At 35.0% G+C, this 18,865-nt stretch overlaps 7 non-coding genes across 7 annotated transcripts; all 7 read right to left on the reverse strand.

Annotated features, from left to right (window-relative positions):
- Nucleotides 1-1,317: 1,317 nt before the first annotated feature.
- Nucleotides 1,318-1,399, reverse strand: TRNAS-CGA (transfer RNA serine (anticodon CGA)). Its single transcript has one exon. It is a non-coding gene; the product is annotated as a tRNA-Ser (tRNA).
- A 1,596-nt stretch (nucleotides 1,400-2,995) lies between these two features.
- TRNAS-CGA (transfer RNA serine (anticodon CGA)) lies at nucleotides 2,996-3,077 on the reverse strand. Its single transcript has one exon. It is a non-coding gene; the product is annotated as a tRNA-Ser (tRNA).
- Nucleotides 3,078-4,672: 1,595 nt separating this feature from the next.
- Nucleotides 4,673-4,754, reverse strand: TRNAS-UGA (transfer RNA serine (anticodon UGA)). Its single transcript has one exon. It is a non-coding gene; the product is annotated as a tRNA-Ser (tRNA).
- A 1,595-nt stretch (nucleotides 4,755-6,349) lies between these two features.
- TRNAS-UGA (transfer RNA serine (anticodon UGA)) lies at nucleotides 6,350-6,431 on the reverse strand. The gene has a single exon. It is a non-coding gene; the product is annotated as a tRNA-Ser (tRNA).
- A 5,349-nt stretch (nucleotides 6,432-11,780) lies between these two features.
- Nucleotides 11,781-11,862, reverse strand: TRNAS-UGA (transfer RNA serine (anticodon UGA)). The gene has a single exon. It is a non-coding gene; the product is annotated as a tRNA-Ser (tRNA).
- Nucleotides 11,863-14,448: 2,586 nt separating this feature from the next.
- On the reverse strand, nucleotides 14,449-14,530 carry TRNAS-UGA (transfer RNA serine (anticodon UGA)). Its single transcript has one exon. It is a non-coding gene; the product is annotated as a tRNA-Ser (tRNA).
- Nucleotides 14,531-16,125: 1,595 nt separating this feature from the next.
- Nucleotides 16,126-16,207, reverse strand: TRNAS-CGA (transfer RNA serine (anticodon CGA)). Its single transcript has one exon. It is a non-coding gene; the product is annotated as a tRNA-Ser (tRNA).
- Between the last annotated feature and the right edge of the window lie 2,658 nt (nucleotides 16,208-18,865).

Below are 18,865 nucleotides of genomic sequence, written 5' to 3' on the forward strand. Positions count from 1 at the left end.
GCATTTTTTTTATTATTCCCAACTTTTACTATATTTTCTTTTCACTAATCTTTCATAAGCAAAATCCAATCTTTTCAAAACTAATACAATAAACTGAACATGATTTCATCCAACATGAAGATTTCAAGTCCATCGTCTTAAAAATGCAGCCATCAAAATATATGGCATTGCTGATGGTTCTCAGCTGTCTTTTTGGAACCAGTTTAAATACTTTAATTGACATTTTATTGCTGAAAGAAATTTGGTGTAGAGGATTTCAGCTATCAATACATAGATTTCTATTATCTGCAAATGATGTCATCAATATCATGGGAAACATCTAGTAATATTTCTTTAAGTTTTCATACTTGTTAATTTCATTCTTGAGACAGATTTCGACTCAAATATATTTAGTTGTCCCATTTTCATATGTCTTGGCCCATTTTAATAATATACTGTATATATTATTTTACTCTTTTCGAGAAGGTCCAAAGATTTGACCAAGTAAAATACTGCACTGTGAACAGGATTTGAACCTGTGTGGGGATTTGCGGCCATCACAGCCAATTATAGGCTCACCTTATCAGATGTGTTTGCCATGTGAACACAGAGAACAGCCTGTGAAAAGATTTTGGCCTAAATTCCCATGAATATCTATTGTAGGATACAGCCATGAGCAAGAGAACTTGACTGACTTACTGAATAGAAAGGAGTGGTCTGTGATTAAAGAGTAGAATGAGATGAATGGATTGTATATTGAGAAACGCAGAGATTTTGTTGACCACGTGTTTCTCATGGTTAAAATTGTCTTTGGTTTCCGCACACTGTCAGGGAATTAATCTGTATTGTTTTATTATTCCCAGCTTTTACTATATTTTCTTTTCACTAATCTTACATGTGCAAAATCCAATCTTTTCAAAGGTAAAACAATAAACTGTGAACACGATTTCATCCAACATGAAGATTTCAAGTCCATCGTCTTAAAAATGCAGCCATCAAAATATATGGCATTGCTGATGGTTCTCAGTTGTCTTTTTGGAACCAGTTTAAATACTTTCATTGACTTTTTATTGCTGAAAGAAATTTGGTGTAGAGGATTTCCAGCAACCAATACATAGATTTCTATTATCTGCAAATGATGTCATCAATATCATGGGAAACATCGAGTAATATTTCTTGGCGTTTTCATACTGCTAAATCTCATTCTTGAGGCAGGTTTCGAGTCAAACATGTTAAGTTGTCCCATTTTCATATCACTTGGCCCGTTTTAATAATATACTGTATATATTATTTTACTCTTTTCGAGAAGGTCCAAAGTTTTGACCAAGTAAAACAAAGCGCTGTGAACAGGATTTGAACCTGTGCGGGAATACCCCATTGGATTTCGAGTCCAACACCTTAACCACTCGGCCATCACAGCCAACTGTTGAATAATCTATCAGATGTTTTTGCCATGTGAGCACAGAGGGAGAGCCTGTGAGAAGATTTTGGTCTACGTTCACCTGAATCTCTACTGAACTACAAAGCCATGAGCATGAAAACTAGACTGACTTACTGAAGAGAAAGAAGTGGTCTGAGATCAAAGAGTAGAAGGAGATAAATGGATTGTATATTAAGAAACGCAGTGATTTTGTTGACCACATGTTTCTCATGCTTAAAATTGTGGTTGGACACCGCGCACTGCCAGGGAATTAATCTGCATTTTTTTTATTATTCCCAACTTTTACTATATTTTCTTTTCACTAATCTTTCATAAGCAAAATCCAATCTTTTCAAGACTAATACAATAAACTGAACATGATTTCATCCAACATGAAGATTTCAAGTCCATCGTCTTAAAAATGCAGCCATCAAAATATATGGCATTGCTGATGGTTCTCAGTTGTCTTTTTGAAACCAGTTTAAATACTTTAATTGACATTTTATTGCTGAAAGAAATTTGGTGTAGAGGATTTCCAGCTATCAATACATAGATTTCTATTATCTGCAAATGATGTAATCAATATCATGGGAAACATCTAGTAATATTTCTTTAAGCTTTCATACTTGTTAATTTCATTCTTGAGACAGATTTCGACTCAAATATATTTAGTTGTCCCATTTTCATATGTCTTGGCCCATTTTAATAATATACTGTATATATTATTTTACTCTTTTCGAGAAGGTCCAAAGATTTGACCAAGTAAAATACTGCACTGTGAACAGGATTTGAACCTGTGTGGGGATTTGAGGCCATCACAGCCAATTATAGGCTCACCTTATCAGATGTGTTTGCCATGTGAACACAGAGAACAGCCTGTGAAAAGATTTTGGCCTAAATTCGCATGAATATCTATTGTAGGATACAGCCATGAGCAAGAGAACTTGACTGACTTACTGAATAGAAAGGAGTGGTCTGAGATTAAAGAGTAGGAGGAGATGAATGGATTGTATATTGAGAAACGCAGAGATTTTGTTGACCAGGTGTTTCTCATGGTTAAAATTGTCTTTGGTTTCCGCACACTGTCAGGGAATTAATCTGTATTGTTTTATTATTCCCAGCTTTTACTATATTTTCTTTTCACTAATCTTTCATGTGCAAAATCCAATCTTTTCAAAGGTAAAACAATAAACTGTGAACACGATTTCATCCAACATGAAGATTTCAAGTCCATCGTCTTAAAAATGCAGCCATCAAAATATATGGCATTGCTGATGGTTCTCAGTTGTCTTTTAGGAACCAGTTTAAATACTTTTATTGACTTTTTATTGCTGAAAGAAATTTGGTGTAGAGGATTTCCAGCAACCAATACATAGATTTCTATTATCTGCAAATGATGTCATCAATATCATGGGAAACATCGAGTAATATTTCTTGGCGTTTTCATACTACTAAATCTCATTCTTGAGGCAGATTTCGGTTCAAACATGTTAAGTTGTCCCATTTTGATATCACTTGGCCCGTTTTAATAATATACTGTATATATTATTTTACTCTTTTCGAGAAGGTCCAAAGTTTTGACCAAGTAAAACACAGCGCTGTGAACAGGATTTGCACCTGTGCGGGGATACCCCATTGGATTTCGAGTCCAACGCCTTAACCACTCGGCCATCACAGCCAACTGTTGAATAATCTATCAGATGTTTTTGCCATGTGAGCACAGAGGGAGAGCCTGTGAGAAGATTTTGGTCTAAGTTCACCTGAATCTCTACTGAACTACAAAGCCATGAGCATGAAAACTAGACTGACTTACTGAAGAGAAAGAAGTGGTCTGAGATCAAAGAGTAGAAGGAGATAAATGGATTGTATATTAAGAAACGCAGTGATTTTGTTGACCACATGTTTCTCATGCTTAAAATTGTGGTTGGACACCGCGCACTGCCAGGGAATTAATCTGCTTTTTTTTATTATTCCCAACTTTTACTATATTTTCTTTTCACTAATCTTTCATAAGCAAAATCCAATCTTTTCAAAACTAATACAGTAAACTGAACATGATTTCATCCAACATGAAGATTTCAAGTCCATCGTCTTAAAAATGCAGCCATCAAAATATATGGCATTGCTGATGGTTCTCAGTTGTCTTTTTGGAACCAGTTTAAATACTTTAATTGACATTTTATTGCTGAAAGAAATTTGGTGTAGAGGATTTCCAGCTATCAATACATAGATTTCTATTATCTGCAAATGATGTAATCAATATCATGGGAAACATCTAGTAATACTTCTTTAAGCTTTCATACTTGTTAATTTCATTCTTGAGACAGATTTCGACTCAAATATATTTAGTTGTCCCATTTTCACATGTCTTGGCCCATTTTAATAATAAACTGTATATATTATTTTACTCTTTTCGAGAAGGTCCAAAGATATGACCAAGTAAAATACTGCACTGTGAACAGGATTTGAACCTGTGTGGGGATTTGCGGCCATCACAGCCAATTATAGGCTCACCTTATCAGATGTGTTTGCCATGTGAACACAGAGAACAGCCTGTGAAAAGATTTTGGCCTAAATTCGCATGAATATCTATTGTAGGATACAGCCATGAGCAAGAGAACTTGACTGACTTACTGAATAGAAAGGAGTGGTCTGAGATTAAAGAGTAGAAGGAGATGAGTGGATTGTATATTGAGAAACGCAGAGATTTTGTTGACCACGTGTTTCTCATGGTTAAAATTGTCTTTGGTTTCCGCACACTGTCAGGGAATTAATCTGTATTGTTTTATGATTCCCAGCTTTTACTATATTTTCTTTTCACTAATCTTTCATGTGCAAAATCCAATCTTTTCAAAGGTAAAACAATAAACTGTGAACACGATTTCATCCAACATGAAGATTTCAAGTCCATCGTCTTAAAAATGCAGCCATCAAAATATATGGCATTGCTGATGGTTCTCAGTTGTCTTTTTGGAACCAGTTTAAATACTTTCATTGACTTTTTATTGCTGAAAGAAATTTGGTGTAGAGGATTTCCAGCAACCAATACATAGATTTCTATTAACTGCAAATGATGTCATCAATATCATGGGAAACATCGAGTAACATTTCTTGGAGTTTTCATACTGCTAAAACTCATTCTTGAGGCAGATTTCGAGTCAAACATGTTAAGTTGTCCCATTTTCATATCACTTGGCCTGTTTTAATAATATACTGTATATATTATTTTACTCTTTTCGAGAAGGTCCAAAGTTTTGACCAAGTAAAACACTGCGCTGTGAACAGGATTTGAACGTGTGCGGGGATACCCCATTGGATTTCAAGTCCAACACCTTAACCACTCGGCCATCACAGCCAACTGTTGCATAATCTATCAGATGTTTTTGCCATCTGAGCACAGAGGGAGAACCTGTGAGAAGATTTTGGTCTAAGTTCACCTGAATCTCTACTGAACTACAAAGCCATGAGCATGAAAACTAGACTGACTTACTGAAGAGAAAGAAGTGGTCTGAGATCAAAGAGTAGAAGGAGATAAATGGATTGTATATTAAGAAACGCAGTGATTTTGTTGACCACATGTTTCTCATGCTTAAAATTGTGGTTGGACACCGCGCACTGCCAGGGAATTAATCTGCATTTTTTTTATTATTCCCAACTTTTACTCTATTTTCTTTTCACTAATCTTTGATAAGCAAAATCCAATCTTTTCAAAACTAATACAATAAACTGAACATGATTTCATCCAACATGAAGATATCAAGTCCATCGTCTTAAAAATGCAGCCATCAAAATATATGGCATTGCTGATGGTTCTCAGTTGTCTTTTTGGAACCAGTTTAAATACTTTAATTGACATTTTATTGCTGAAAGATATTTGGTGTAGAGGATTTCCAGCTATCAATACATAGATTTCTATTATCTGCAAATGATGTCATCAATATCATGGGAAACATCTAGTAATATTTCTTTAAGTTTTCATACTTGTTAATTTCATTCTTGAGACAGATTTCGACTCAAACATATTTAGTTGTCCCTTTTTCATATGTCTTGGCCCATTTTAATAATATACTGTATATATTATTTTACTCTTTTCGAGAAGGTCCAAAGTTTTGACCAAGTAAAATATTGCACTGTGATCAGGATTTGAACCTGTGTGGGGATTTGCGGCCATCACAGCCAATTATAGGCTCACTTTATCAGATGTGTTTGCCATGTGAACACAGAGAACAGCCTGTGAGAAGATTTTGGCCTAAGTTCGCATGAATATCTATTTAGGATACAGCCATGAGCAAGAGAACTTGACTGACTTACTGAAGAGAAAGGAGTGGTCTGAGATCAAAGAGTAGAAGGAGATGAATGGATTGTATATTGAGAAACGCAGAGATTTTGTTGACCACATGTTTCTCATGTTTAAAATTGTCTTTGGTTTCCACACACTGTCAGGGAATTAATCTGCATTGTTTTATTATTCCCAGCGTCTACTATATTTTCTTTTCACTAATCTTTCATGTGCAAAATCCAATCTTTTCAAAGGTAAAACAATAAACTGTGAACACGATTTCATCCAACATGAAGATTTCAAGTCCGTCGTCTTAAAAATGCAGCCATCAAAATATATGGCATTGCTGATGGTTCTCAGTTGTCTTTTTGGAACCAGTTTAAATACTTTCATTGACTTTTTATTGCTGAAAGAAATTTGGTGTAGAGGATTTCCAGCAACCAATACATAGATTTCTATTATCTGCAAATGATGTCATCAATATCATGGGAAACATCGAGTAATACTTCTTGGAGTTTTCATAATGCTAAATCTCATTCTTGAGGCAGATTTCGAGTCAAACATGTTAAGTTGTCCCATTTTCATATCACTTGGCCCTTTTTAATAATATACTGTATATATTATCTTACTCTTTTCGAGAAGGTCCAAAGTTTTGACCAAGTAAAACACTGCGCTGTGAACAGGATTTGAACTTGTGCGGGTATACCCCATTAGATTTCAAGTCCAACGCCTTAACCACTCGGCCATCACAGCCAACTGTTGAATAATCAATCAGATGTTTTTACCATGTGAGCACAGAGGGTGAGCCTGTGAGAAGATTTTGGTCTAAGTTCACCTGAATCTCTACTGAACTACAAAGCCATGAGCATGAAAACTAGACTGACTAACTGAAGAGAAAGAAGTGGTCTGAGATCAAAGAGTAGAAGGAGATAAATGGATTGTATATTAAGAAACGCAGTGATTTTGTTGACCACATGTTTCTCATGCTTAAAATTGTGGTTGGACACCGCGCACTGCCAGGGAATTAATCTGCATTTTTTTTATTATTCCCAACTTTTACTATATTTTCTTTTCACTAATCTTTCATAAGCAAAATCCAATCTTTTCAAAACTAATACAATAAACTGAACATGATTTCATCCAACATGAAGATTTCAAGTCCATCGTCTTAAAAATGCAGCCATCAAAATATATGGCATTGCTGATGGTTCTCAGTTGTCATTTTGGAACCAGTTTAAATACTTTAATTGACATTTTATTGCTGAAAGAAATTTGGTGTAGAGGATTTCCAGCAACCAATACATAGATTTCTATTATCTGCAAATGATGTCATCAATATCATGGGAAACATCTAGTAATATTTCTTTAAGTTTTCATACTTGTTGATTTCATTCTTGAGACAGATTTCGACTCAAATATATTTAGTTGTCCCATTTTCATATGTCTTGGCCTATTTTAATAATATACTGTATATATTATTTTACTCTTTTCGAGAAGGTCCAAAGTTTTGACCAAGTAAAATACTGCACTGTGAACTGGATTTGAACCTGTGTGGGGATTTGCGGCCATCACAGCCAATTATAGGCTCACCTTATCAGATGTGTTTGCCATGTGAACACAGAGAACAGCCTGTGAAAAGATTTTGGCCTAAATTCGCATGAATATCTATTGTAGGATACAGCCATGAGCATGAAAACTAGACTGACTTACTGAAGAGAAAGAAGTGGTCTGAGATCAAAGAGTAGAAAGAGATAAATGGATTGTATATTAAGAAACGCAGTGATTTTGTTGACCACATGTTTCTCATGCTTAAAATTGTGGTTGGACACCGCGCACTGCCAGGGAATTAATCTGCATTTTTTTTATTATTCCCAACTTTTACTATATTTTCTTTTCACTAATCTTTCATAAGCAAAATCCAATCTTTTCAAAACTAATACAATAAACTGAACATGATTTCATCCAACATGAAGATTTCAAGTCCATCGTCTTAAAAATGCAGCCATCAAAATATATGGCATTGCTGATGGTTCTCAGCTGTCTTTTTGGAACCAGTTTAAATACTTTAATTGACATTTTATTGCTGAAAGAAATTTGGTGTAGAGGATTTCAGCTATCAATACATAGATTTCTATTATCTGCAAATGATGTCATCAATATCATGGGAAACATCTAGTAATATTTCTTTAAGTTTTCATACTTGTTAATTTCATTCTTGAGACAGATTTCGACTCAAATATATTTAGTTGTCCCATTTTCATATGTCTTGGCCCATTTTAATAATATACTGTATATATTATTTTACTCTTTTCGAGAAGGTCCAAAGATTTGACCAAGTAAAATACTGCACTGTGAACAGGATTTGAACCTGTGTGGGGATTTGCGGCCATCACAGCCAATTATAGGCTCACCTTATCAGATGTGTTTGCCATGTGAACACAGAGAACAGCCTGTTAAAAGATTTTGGCCTAAATTCGCATGAATATCTATTGTAGGATACAGCCATGAGCAAGAGAACTTGACTGACTTACTGAATAGAAAGGAGTGGTCTGTGATTAAAGAGTAGAATGAGATGAATGGATTGTATATTGAGAAACGCAGAGATTTTGTTGACCACGTGTTTCTCATGGTTAAAATTGTCTTTGGTTTCCGCACACTGTCAGGGAATTAATCTGTATTGTTTTATTATTCCCAGCTTTTACTATATTTTCTTTTCACTAATCTTTCATGTGCAAAATCCAATCTTTTCAAAGGTAAAACAATAAACTGTGAACACGATTTCATCCAACATGAAGATTTCAAGTCCATCGTCTTAAAAATGCAGCCATCAAAATATATGGCATTGCTGATGGTTCTCAGTTGTCTTTTTGGAACCAGTTTAAATACTTTCATTGACTTTTTATTGCTGAAAGAAATTTGGTGTAGAGGATTTCCAGCAACCAATACATAGATTTCTATTATCTGCAAATGATGTCATCAATATCATGGGAAACATCGAGTAATATTTCTTGGCGTTTTCATACTGCTAAATCTCATTCTTGAGGCAGGTTTCGAGTCAAACATGTTAAGTTGTCCCATTTTCATATCACTTGGCCCGTTTTAATAATATACTGTATATATTATTTTACTCTTTTCGAGAAGGTCCAAAGTTTTGACCAAGTAAATCATTGCACTGTGATCAGGATTTGAACATGTGTGGGGATTTGCGGCCATCACAGCCAATTATAGGCTCACTTTATCAGATGTGTTTGCCATGTGAACACAGAGAACAGCCTGTGAGAAGATTTTGGCCTAAGTTCACATGAATATCTATTTAGGATACAGCCATGAGCAAGAGAACTTGACTGACTTACTGAAGAGAAACGAGTGGTCTGAGATCAAAGAGTAGAAGGAGATGAATGGATTGTATATTGAGAAATGCAGAGATTTTGTTGACCACATGTTTCTCATGGTTAAAATTGTCTTTGGTTTCCACACACTGTCAGGGAATTAATCTGCATTGTTTTATTATTCCCAGCGTCTACTATATTTTCTTTTCACTAATCTTTCATGTGCAAAATCCAATCTTTTCAAAGGTAAAACAATAAACTGTGAACACGATTTCATCCAACATGAAGATTTCAAGTCCATCGTCTTAAAAATGCAGCCATCAAAATAGTGATTTTGTTGACCACATGTTTCTAATGCTTAAAATTGTGGTTGGACACCGCGCACTGCCAGGGAATTAATCTGCTTTTTTTTATTATTCCCTACTTTTACTATATTTTCTTTTCACTAATCTTTCATAAGCAAAATCCAATCTTTTCAAAACTAATACAATAAACTGAACATGATTTCATCCAACATGAAGATTTCAAGTTCATCGTCTTAAAAATGCAGCCATCAAAATATATGGCATTGCTGATGGTTCTCAGTTGTCTTTTTGGAACCAGTTTAAATACTTTAATTGACATTTTATTGCTGAAAGATATTTGGTGTAGAGGATTTCCAGCTATCAATACATAGATTTCTATTATCTGCAAATGATGTCATCAATATCATGGGAAACATCTAGTAATATTTCTTTAAGTTTTCATACTTGTTAATTTCATTCTTGAGACAGATTTCGACTCAAACATATTTAGTTGTCCCATTTTCATATGTCTTGGCCCATTTTAATAATATACTGTATATATTATTTTACTCTTTTCGAGAAGGTCCAAAGTTTTGACCAAGTAAAACATTGCACTTTGATCAGGATTTGAACGTGTGTGGGGATTTGCGGCCATCACAGCCAATTATAGGCTCACTTTATCAGATGTGTTTGCCATGTGAACACATACAACAGCCTGTGAGAAGATTTTGGCCTAAGTTCGCATGAATATCTATTTAGGATACAGCCATGAGCAAGAGAACTTGACTGACTTAAAGAAGAGAAAGGAGTGGTCTGAGATCAAAGAGTAGAAGGAGATGAATGGATTGTATATTGAGAAACGCAGAGATTTTGTTGACCACATGTTTCTCATGGTTAAAATTGTCTTTGGTTTCCACACACTGTCAGGGAATTAATCTGCATTGTTTTATTATTCCCAGCGTCTACTATATTTTCTTTTCACTAATCTTTCATGTGCAAAATCCAATCTTTTCAAAGGTAAAACAATAAACTGTGAACACGATTTCATCCAACATGAAGATTTCAAGTCCATCGTCTTAAAAATGCAGCCATCAAAATAGTGATTTTGTTGACCACATGTTTCTCATGCTTAAAATTGTGGTTGGACACCGCGCACTGCCAGGGAATTAATCTGCATTTTTTTATTATTCCCAACTTTTACTATATTTTCTTTTCACTAATCTTTCATAAGCAAAATGCAATCTTTTCAAAACTGATACAATAAACTGAACATGATTTCATCCAACATCAAGATTCAAGTCCATCGTCTTAAAAATGCAGCCATCAAAATATATGGCATTGCTGATGGTTCTCAGTTGTCTTTTTGGAACCAGTTTAAATACTTTAATTGACATTTTATTGCTGAAAGAAATTTGGTGTAGAGGATTTCCAGCTATCAATACATAGATTTCTATTATCTGCAAATGATGTCATCAATATCATGGGAAACATCTAGTAATATTTCTTTAAGTTTTCATACTTGTTAATTTCATTCTTGAGACAGATTTCGACTCAAATATATTTAATTGTCCCATTTTCATATGTCTTGGCCCATTTTAATAATATACTGTATATATTATTTTACTCTTTTCGAGAAGGTCCAAAGTTTTGACCAAGTAAAACACTGCACTGTGAACAGGATTTGAACCTGTGTGGGGATTTGCGGCCATCACAGCCAATTATAGGCTCACCTTATCAGATGTGTTTGCCATGTGAACACAGAGAACAGCCTGTGAAAAGATTTTGGCCTAAATTCGCATGAATATCTATTGTAGGATACAGCCATGAGCAAGAGAACTTGACTGACTTACTGAATAGAAAGGAGTGGTCTGAGATTAAAGAGTAGAAGGAGATGAGTGGATTGTATATTGAGAAACGCAGAGATTTTGTTGACCACGTGTTTCTCATGGTTAAAATTGTCTTTGGTTTCCGCACACTGTCAGGGAATTAATCTGTATTGTTTTATTATTCCCAGCTTTTACTATATTTTCTTTTCACTAATCTTTCATGTGCAAAATCCAATCTTTTCAAAGGTAAAACAATAAACTGTGAACACGATTTCATTCAACATGAAGATTTCATGTCCATCGTCTTAAAAATGCAGCCATCAAAATATATGGCATTGCTGATGGTTCTCAGTTGTCTTTTTGGAACCAGTTTAAATACTTTCATTGACTTTTTATTGCTGAAAGAAATTTGGTGTAGAGGATTTCCAGCAACCAATACATAGATTTCTATTATCTGCAAATGATGTCATCAATATCATGGGAGACATCGAGTGATATTTCTTGGAGTTTTCATACTGCTAAATCTCATTCTTGAGGCAGATTTCGAGTCAAACATGTTAAGTTGTCTCATTTTCATATCACTTGGCCCGTTTTAATAATATACTGTATATATTATTTTACTCTTTTAGAGAAGGTCCAAAGTTTTGACCAAGTAAAACACTGTGCTGTGAACAGGATTTGAACCTGTGCGGGGATTCCCCATTGGATTTCAAGTCCAACACCTTAACAACTCGGCCATCACAGCCAACTGTTGCATAATCTATCAGATGTTTTTGCCATGTGAGCACAGAGGGAGAGCCTGTGAGAAGATTTTGGTCTAAGTTCACCTGAATGTCTACTGAACTACAAAGCCATGAGCATGAAAACTAGACTGACTTACTGAAGAGAAAGAAGTGGTCTGAGATCAAAGAGTAGAAGGAGATAAATGGATTGTATAATAAGAAACGCAGTGATTTTGTTGACCACATGTTTCTCATGGTTAAAATTGTGGTTGGACACCGCGCACTGCCAGGGAATTAATCTGCATTTTTTTTATTATTCCCAACTTTTACTATATTTTCTTTTCACTAATCTTTGATAAGCAAAATCCAATCTTTTCAAAACTAATACAATAAACTGAACATGATTTCATCCAACATGAAGATTTCAAGTCCATCGTCTTAAAAATGCAGCCATCAAAATATATGGCATTGCTGATGGTTCTCAGTTGTCTTTTTGGAACCAGTTTAAATACTTTAATTGACATTTTATTGCTGAAAGATATTTGTTGTAGAGGATTTCCAGCTATCAATACATAGATTTCTATTATCTGCAAATGATGTCATCAATATCATGGGAAACATCTAGTAATATTTCTTTAAGTTTTCATACTTGTTAATTTCATTCTTGAGACAGATTTCGACTCAAACATATTTAGTTGTCCCATTTTCATATGTCTTGTCCCATTTTAATAATATACTGTATATATTATTTTACTCTTTTCGAGAAGGTCCAAAGTTTTGACCAAGTAAATTATTGCACTGTGATCAGGATTTGAACATGTGTGGGGATTTGCGGCCATCACAGCCAATTATAGGCTCACTTTATCAGATGTGTTTGCCATGTGAACACAGAGAACAGCCTGTGAGAAGATTTTGGCCTAAGTTCGCATGAATATCTATTTAGGATACAGCCATGAGCAAGAGAACTTGACTGACTTACTGAAGAGAAACGAGTGGTCTGAGATCAAAGAGTAGAAGGAGATGAATGGATTGTATATTGAGAAATGCAGAGATTTTGTTGACCACATGTTTCTCATGGTTAAAATTGTCTTTGGTTTCCACACACTGTCAGGGAATTAATCTGCATTGTTTTATTATTCCCAGCGTCTACTATATTTTCTTTTCACTAATCTTTCATGTGCAAAATCCAATCTTTTCAAAGGTAAAACAATAAACTGTGAACACGATTTCATCCAACATGAAGATTTCAAGTCCATCGTCTTAAAAATGCAGCCATCAAAATAGTGATTTTGTTGACCACATGTTTCTCATGCTTAAAATTGTGGTTGGACACCGCGCACTGCCAGGGAATTAATATGCTTTTTTTTATTATTCCCTACTTTTACTATATTTTCTTTTCACTAATCTTTCATAAGCAAAATCCAATCTTTGCAAAACTAATACAATAAACTGAACATGATTTCATCCAACATGAAGATTTCAAGTCCATCGTCTTAAAAATGCAGCCATCAAAATATATGGCATTGCTGATGGTTCTCAGTTGTCTTTTTGGAACCAGTTTAAATACTTTAATTGACATTTTATTGCTGAAAGATATTTGGTGTAGAGGATTTCCAGCTATCAATACATAGATTTCTATTATCTGCAAATGATGTCATCAATATCATGGGAAACATCTAGTAATATTTCTTTAAGTTTTCATACTTGTTAATTTCATTCTTGAGACAGATTTCGACTCAAATATATTTAATTGTCCCATTTTCATATGTCTTGGCCCATTTTAATAATATACTGTATATATTATTTTACTCTTTTCGAGAAGGTCCAAAGTTTTGAACAAGTAAAACACTGCACTGTGAACAGGATTTGAACCTGTGTGGGGATTTACGGCCATCACAGCCAATTATAGGCTCACCTTATCAGATGTGTTTGCCATGTGAACACAGAGAACAGCCTGTGAAAAGATTTTGGCCTAAATTCGCATGAATATCTATTGTAGGATACAGCCATGAGCAAGAGAACTTGACTGACTTACTGAATAGAAAGGAGTGGTCTGAGATTAAAGAGTAGAAGGAGATGAGTGGATTGTATATTGAGAAACGCAGAGATTTTGTTGACCACGTGTTTCTCATGGTTAAAATTGTCTTTGGTTTCCGCACACTGTCACGGAATTAATCTGTATTGTTTTATTATTCCCAGCTTTTACTATATTTTCTTTTCACTAATCTTTCATGTGCATAATCCAATCTTTTCAAAGGTAAAACAATAAACTGTGAACACGATTTCATCCAACATGAAGATTTCAAGTCCATCGTCTTAAAAGTGCAACCATCAAAATATATGGCATTGCTGATGGTTATCAGTTGTCTTTTTGGAACCAGTTTAAATACTTTCATTGACTTTTTATTGCTGAAAGAAATTTGGTGTAGAGGATCGAGTAATATTTCTTGGAGTTTTCATACTGCTAAATCTCATTCTTGACGCAGATTTTGAGTCAAACATGTTAAGTTGTCCCATTTTCATATCACTTGGCCCGTTTTAATAATATACTGTATATATTATTTTACTCTTTTCGAGAAGGTCCAAAGTTTTGACCTAGTAAAACCCTGCACTGTGGACAGGATTTGAACCTGTGCGGGGATACCCCATTGGATTTCAAGTCCAACACCTTAACCACACGGCCATCACAGCCAACTGTTGAATAAACTATCAGATGTTTTTGCCATGTGAGCACAGAGGGAGAGCCTGTGAGAAGATTTTGGTCTAAGTTCACCTGAATCTCTACTGAACTACAAAGCCATGAGCATGAAAACTAGACTGACTTACTGAAGAGAAAGAAGTGGTCTGAGATCAAAGAGTAGAAGGAGATAAATGGATTGTATATTAAGAAACGCAGTGATTTTGTTGACCACATGTTTCTCATGGTTAAAATTGTGGTTGGACACCGCGCACTGCCAGGGAATTAATCTGCATTTTTTTATTATTCCCAACTTTTACTATATTTTCTTTTCACTAATCTGTGATAAGCAAAATCCAATCTTTTCAAAACTAATACAATAAACTGAACATGATTTCATCCAACATGAAGATTTCAAGTCCATCGTCTTAAAAATGCAGCCATCAAAATATATGGCATTGCTGATGGTTCTCAGTTGTCTTTTTGGAACCAGTTTAAATACTTTAATTGATATTTTATTGCTGAAAGATATTTGGTGTAGAGGATTTCCAGCTATCAATACATAGATTTCTATTATCTGCAAATGATGTCATCAATATCATGGAAAACATCTAGTAATATATCTTTAAGTTTTCATACTTGTTAATTTCATTCTTGAGACAGATTTCGACTCAAACATATTTAGTTGTCCCATTTTCATATGTCTTGGCCCATTTTAATAATATACTGTATATATTATTTTACTCTTTTCGAGAAGGTCCAAAGTTTTGACCAAGTAAAACATTGCACTGTGATGAGGATTTGAACCTGTGTGTGGATTTGCAGCCATCACAGCCTATTATAGGCTCACTTTATCAGATGTGTTTGCCATGTGAACACAGAGAACAGCCTGTGAGAAGATTTTGGCCTAAGTTCGCTTGAATATCTATTGTAGGATACAGCCATGAGCAAGAGAACTTGACTGACTTACTGAAGAGAAAGGAGTGGTCTGAGATCAAAGAGTAGAAGGAGATGAATGGATTGTATATTGAGAAACGCAGAGATTTTGTTGACCACATGTTTCTCATGGTTAAAATTGTCTTTGGTTTCCACACACTGTCAGGGAATTAATCTGCATTGTTTTATTATTCCCAGCGTCTACTATATTTTCTTTTCACTAATCTTTCATGTGCAAAATCCAATCTTTGCAAAGGTAAAACAATAAACTGTGAACACGATTTCATCCAACATGAAGATTTCAAGTCCATCGTCTTAAAAATGCAGCCATCAAAATATATGGCATTGCTGATGGTTCTCAGTTGTCTTTTTGGAACCAGTTTAAATACTTTCATTGACTTTTTATTGCTGAAAGAAATTTGGTGTAGAGGATTTCCAGCAACCAATACATAGATTTCTATTATCTGCAAATGATGTCATCAATATCATGGGAAACATCGAGTAATATTTCTTGGAGTTTTCATACTGCTAAATCTCATTCTTGAGGCAGATTTCGAGTCAAACATGTTAAGTTGTCCCATTTTCATATCACTTGGCCCGTTTTAATAATATACTGTATATATTATTTTACTCTTTTCGAGAAGGTCCAAAGTTTTGACCAAGTAAAACACTACGCTGTGAACAGGATTTGAACCTGTGCAGGGATACCCCATTGGATTTCGAGTCGAACGCCTTAAACACTCGACCATCACAGCCAACTGTTGAAGAATTCATTAGATGTTTTTGCCATGTGAGGACAGAGGGAGAGCCTGTGAGAAGATTTTGGTCTAAGTTCACCTGAATCTCTACTGAACTACAAAGCCATGAGCATGAAAACTAGACTGACTTACTGAAGAGAAAGAAGTGGTCTGAGATCAAAGAGTAGAAGGAGATAAATGGATTGTATATTAAGAAACGCAGTGATTTTGTTGACCACATGTTTCTCATGCTTAAAATTGTGGTTGGACACCGCGCACTGCCAGGGAATTAATCTGCATTTTTTTATTATTCCCAACTTTTACTATATTTTCTTTTCACTAATCTTTCATAAGCAAAATCCAATCTTTTCAAAACTAATACAATAAACTGAACATGATTTCATCCAACATGAAGATTTCAAGTCCATCGTCTTAAAAATGCAGCCATCAAAATATATGGCATTGCTGATGGTTCTCAGTTGTCTTTTTGGAACCAGTTTAAATACTTTAATTTACATTTTATTGCTGAAAGAAATTTGGTGTAGAGGATTTCCAGCTATCAATACATAGATTTCTATTATCTGCAAATGATGTCATCAATATCATGGGAAACATCTAGTAATATTTCTTTAAGTTTTCATACTTGTTAATTTCATTCTTGAGACAGATTTCGACTCAAATATATTTAATTGTCCCATTTTCATATGTCTTGGCCCATTTTAATAATATACTGTATATATTATTTTACTCTTTTCGAGAAGGTCCAAAGTTTTGACCAAGTAAAACACTGCACTGTGAACAGGATTTGAACCTGTGTGGGGATTTGCGGCCATCACAGCCAATTATAGGCTCACCTTATCAGATGTGTTTGCCATGTGAACACAGAGAACAGCCTGTGAAAAGATTTTGGCCTAAATTCGCATGAATATCTATTGTAGGATACAGCCATGAGCAAGAGAACTTGACTGACTTACTGAATAGAAAGGAGTGGTCTGAGATTAAAGAGTAGAAGGAGATGAGTGGATTGTATATTGAGAAATGCAGAGATTTTGTTGACCACGTGTTTCTCATGGTTAAAATTGTCTTTGGTTTCCGCACACTGTCAGGGAATTAATCTGTATTGTTTTATTATTCCCAGCTTTTACTATATTTTCCTTTTACTAATCTTTCATGTGCAAAATCCAATCTTTTCAAAGGTAAAACAATAAACTGTGAACACGATTTCATCCAACATGAAGATTTCAAGTCCATCGTCTTAAAAATGCAGCCATCAAAATATATGGCATTGCTGATGGTTCTCAGTTGTCTTTTTGGAACCAGTTTAAATACTTTCATTGACTTTTTATTGCTGAAAGAAATTTGGTGTAGAGGATTTCCAGCAACCAATACATAGATTTCTATTATCTGCAAATGATGTCATCAATATCATGGGAAACATCGAGTAATATTTCTTGGAGTTTTCATACTGCTAAATCTCATTCTTGAGGCAGATTTCGAGTCAAACATGTTAAGTTGTCCCATTTTCATATCACTTGGCCCGTTTTAATAATATACTGTATATATTATTTTACTCTTTTCGAGAAGGTCCAAAGTTTTGACCAAGTAAAACACTGCGCTGTGAACAGGATTTGAACCTGTGCGGGGATTTGCGGCCATCACAGCCAATTATAGGCTCACTTTATCAGATGTGTTAGCCACGTGAAAACAGAGAACAGCCTGTGAAAAGATTTTGTCCTAAATTCGCATGAATATCTATTGTAGGATACAGCCATGAGCAAGAGAACTTGACTGACTTACTGAAGAGAAAGGAGTGGTCTGAGATTAAAGAGTAGAAGGAGATGAATGGATTGTATATTGAGAAACGCAGAGATTTTGTTGAACACGTGTTTCTAATGGTTAAAATTGTCTTTGGTTTCCGCACACTGTCAGGGAATTAATCTGCATTGTTTTATTTTTCCCAGCTTTTACTATGTTTTCTTTTTTTGTAAATTCTTTATTTTGGAATTTTACACATCACCATTAAAACCAACCCCAATTCTCAGGTACAGTTAGCGAAATGTTAAGCAAGGGTTGGTTTCAGGCGAGAAGGAAGGAAAAAATGAGGGAAAAATAGGTAGGGGAGAAAAGGGAGAAAGAAAGGGAAAGGGAAAAAGGGTACACATACATATACAGTATCAACAACATTAACATCAACATCATGTGGTCGACAACAGAAGCACAATCATTAAATGGGTGCACTTTGGAAAATAACACATCGCACTACATTACAATTGGGCTATCTAGTTTGGGGCAGTGAGGCTAAAAACCCCAGAACAGAAGCCGTCTAATTCAGTTAAACTTGAGAAACTCTAAAATGCCTTTAAAGAGGATTGTCTTCTAAATACCTATTCCAAGGGGCCCAAGTCAACACATAAGCTTTATGATTATAAATTTCCCAGCTAGACAGCTCCTCTAAGCGAGAGATCTGATTTATTTTGGTATACCATTCTCCTAACGTGGGAGGAGCTGCATCCTTCCAATGGACAGCTATCAACTGTCTCGCCGCACTCAACATCAGTGGAAGAAGCCCATGTTTTTTTGGTAAAAAATCTTTAGACGGGCATGAAAGGAGAGCCTCCGTGGCTCTAAGATCAACCTTTATTAGTTTTAATTTTCTGAGAACTAGTTCAACTCCCT

Source organism: Dendrobates tinctorius, unplaced genomic scaffold (genome assembly GCF_039654945.1).
Source record: "Dendrobates tinctorius isolate UK_male_01 unplaced genomic scaffold, ASM3965494v1 ptg000151l, whole genome shotgun sequence".
Taxonomy (NCBI): Eukaryota; Metazoa; Chordata; class Amphibia; order Anura; family Dendrobatidae; genus Dendrobates; species Dendrobates tinctorius.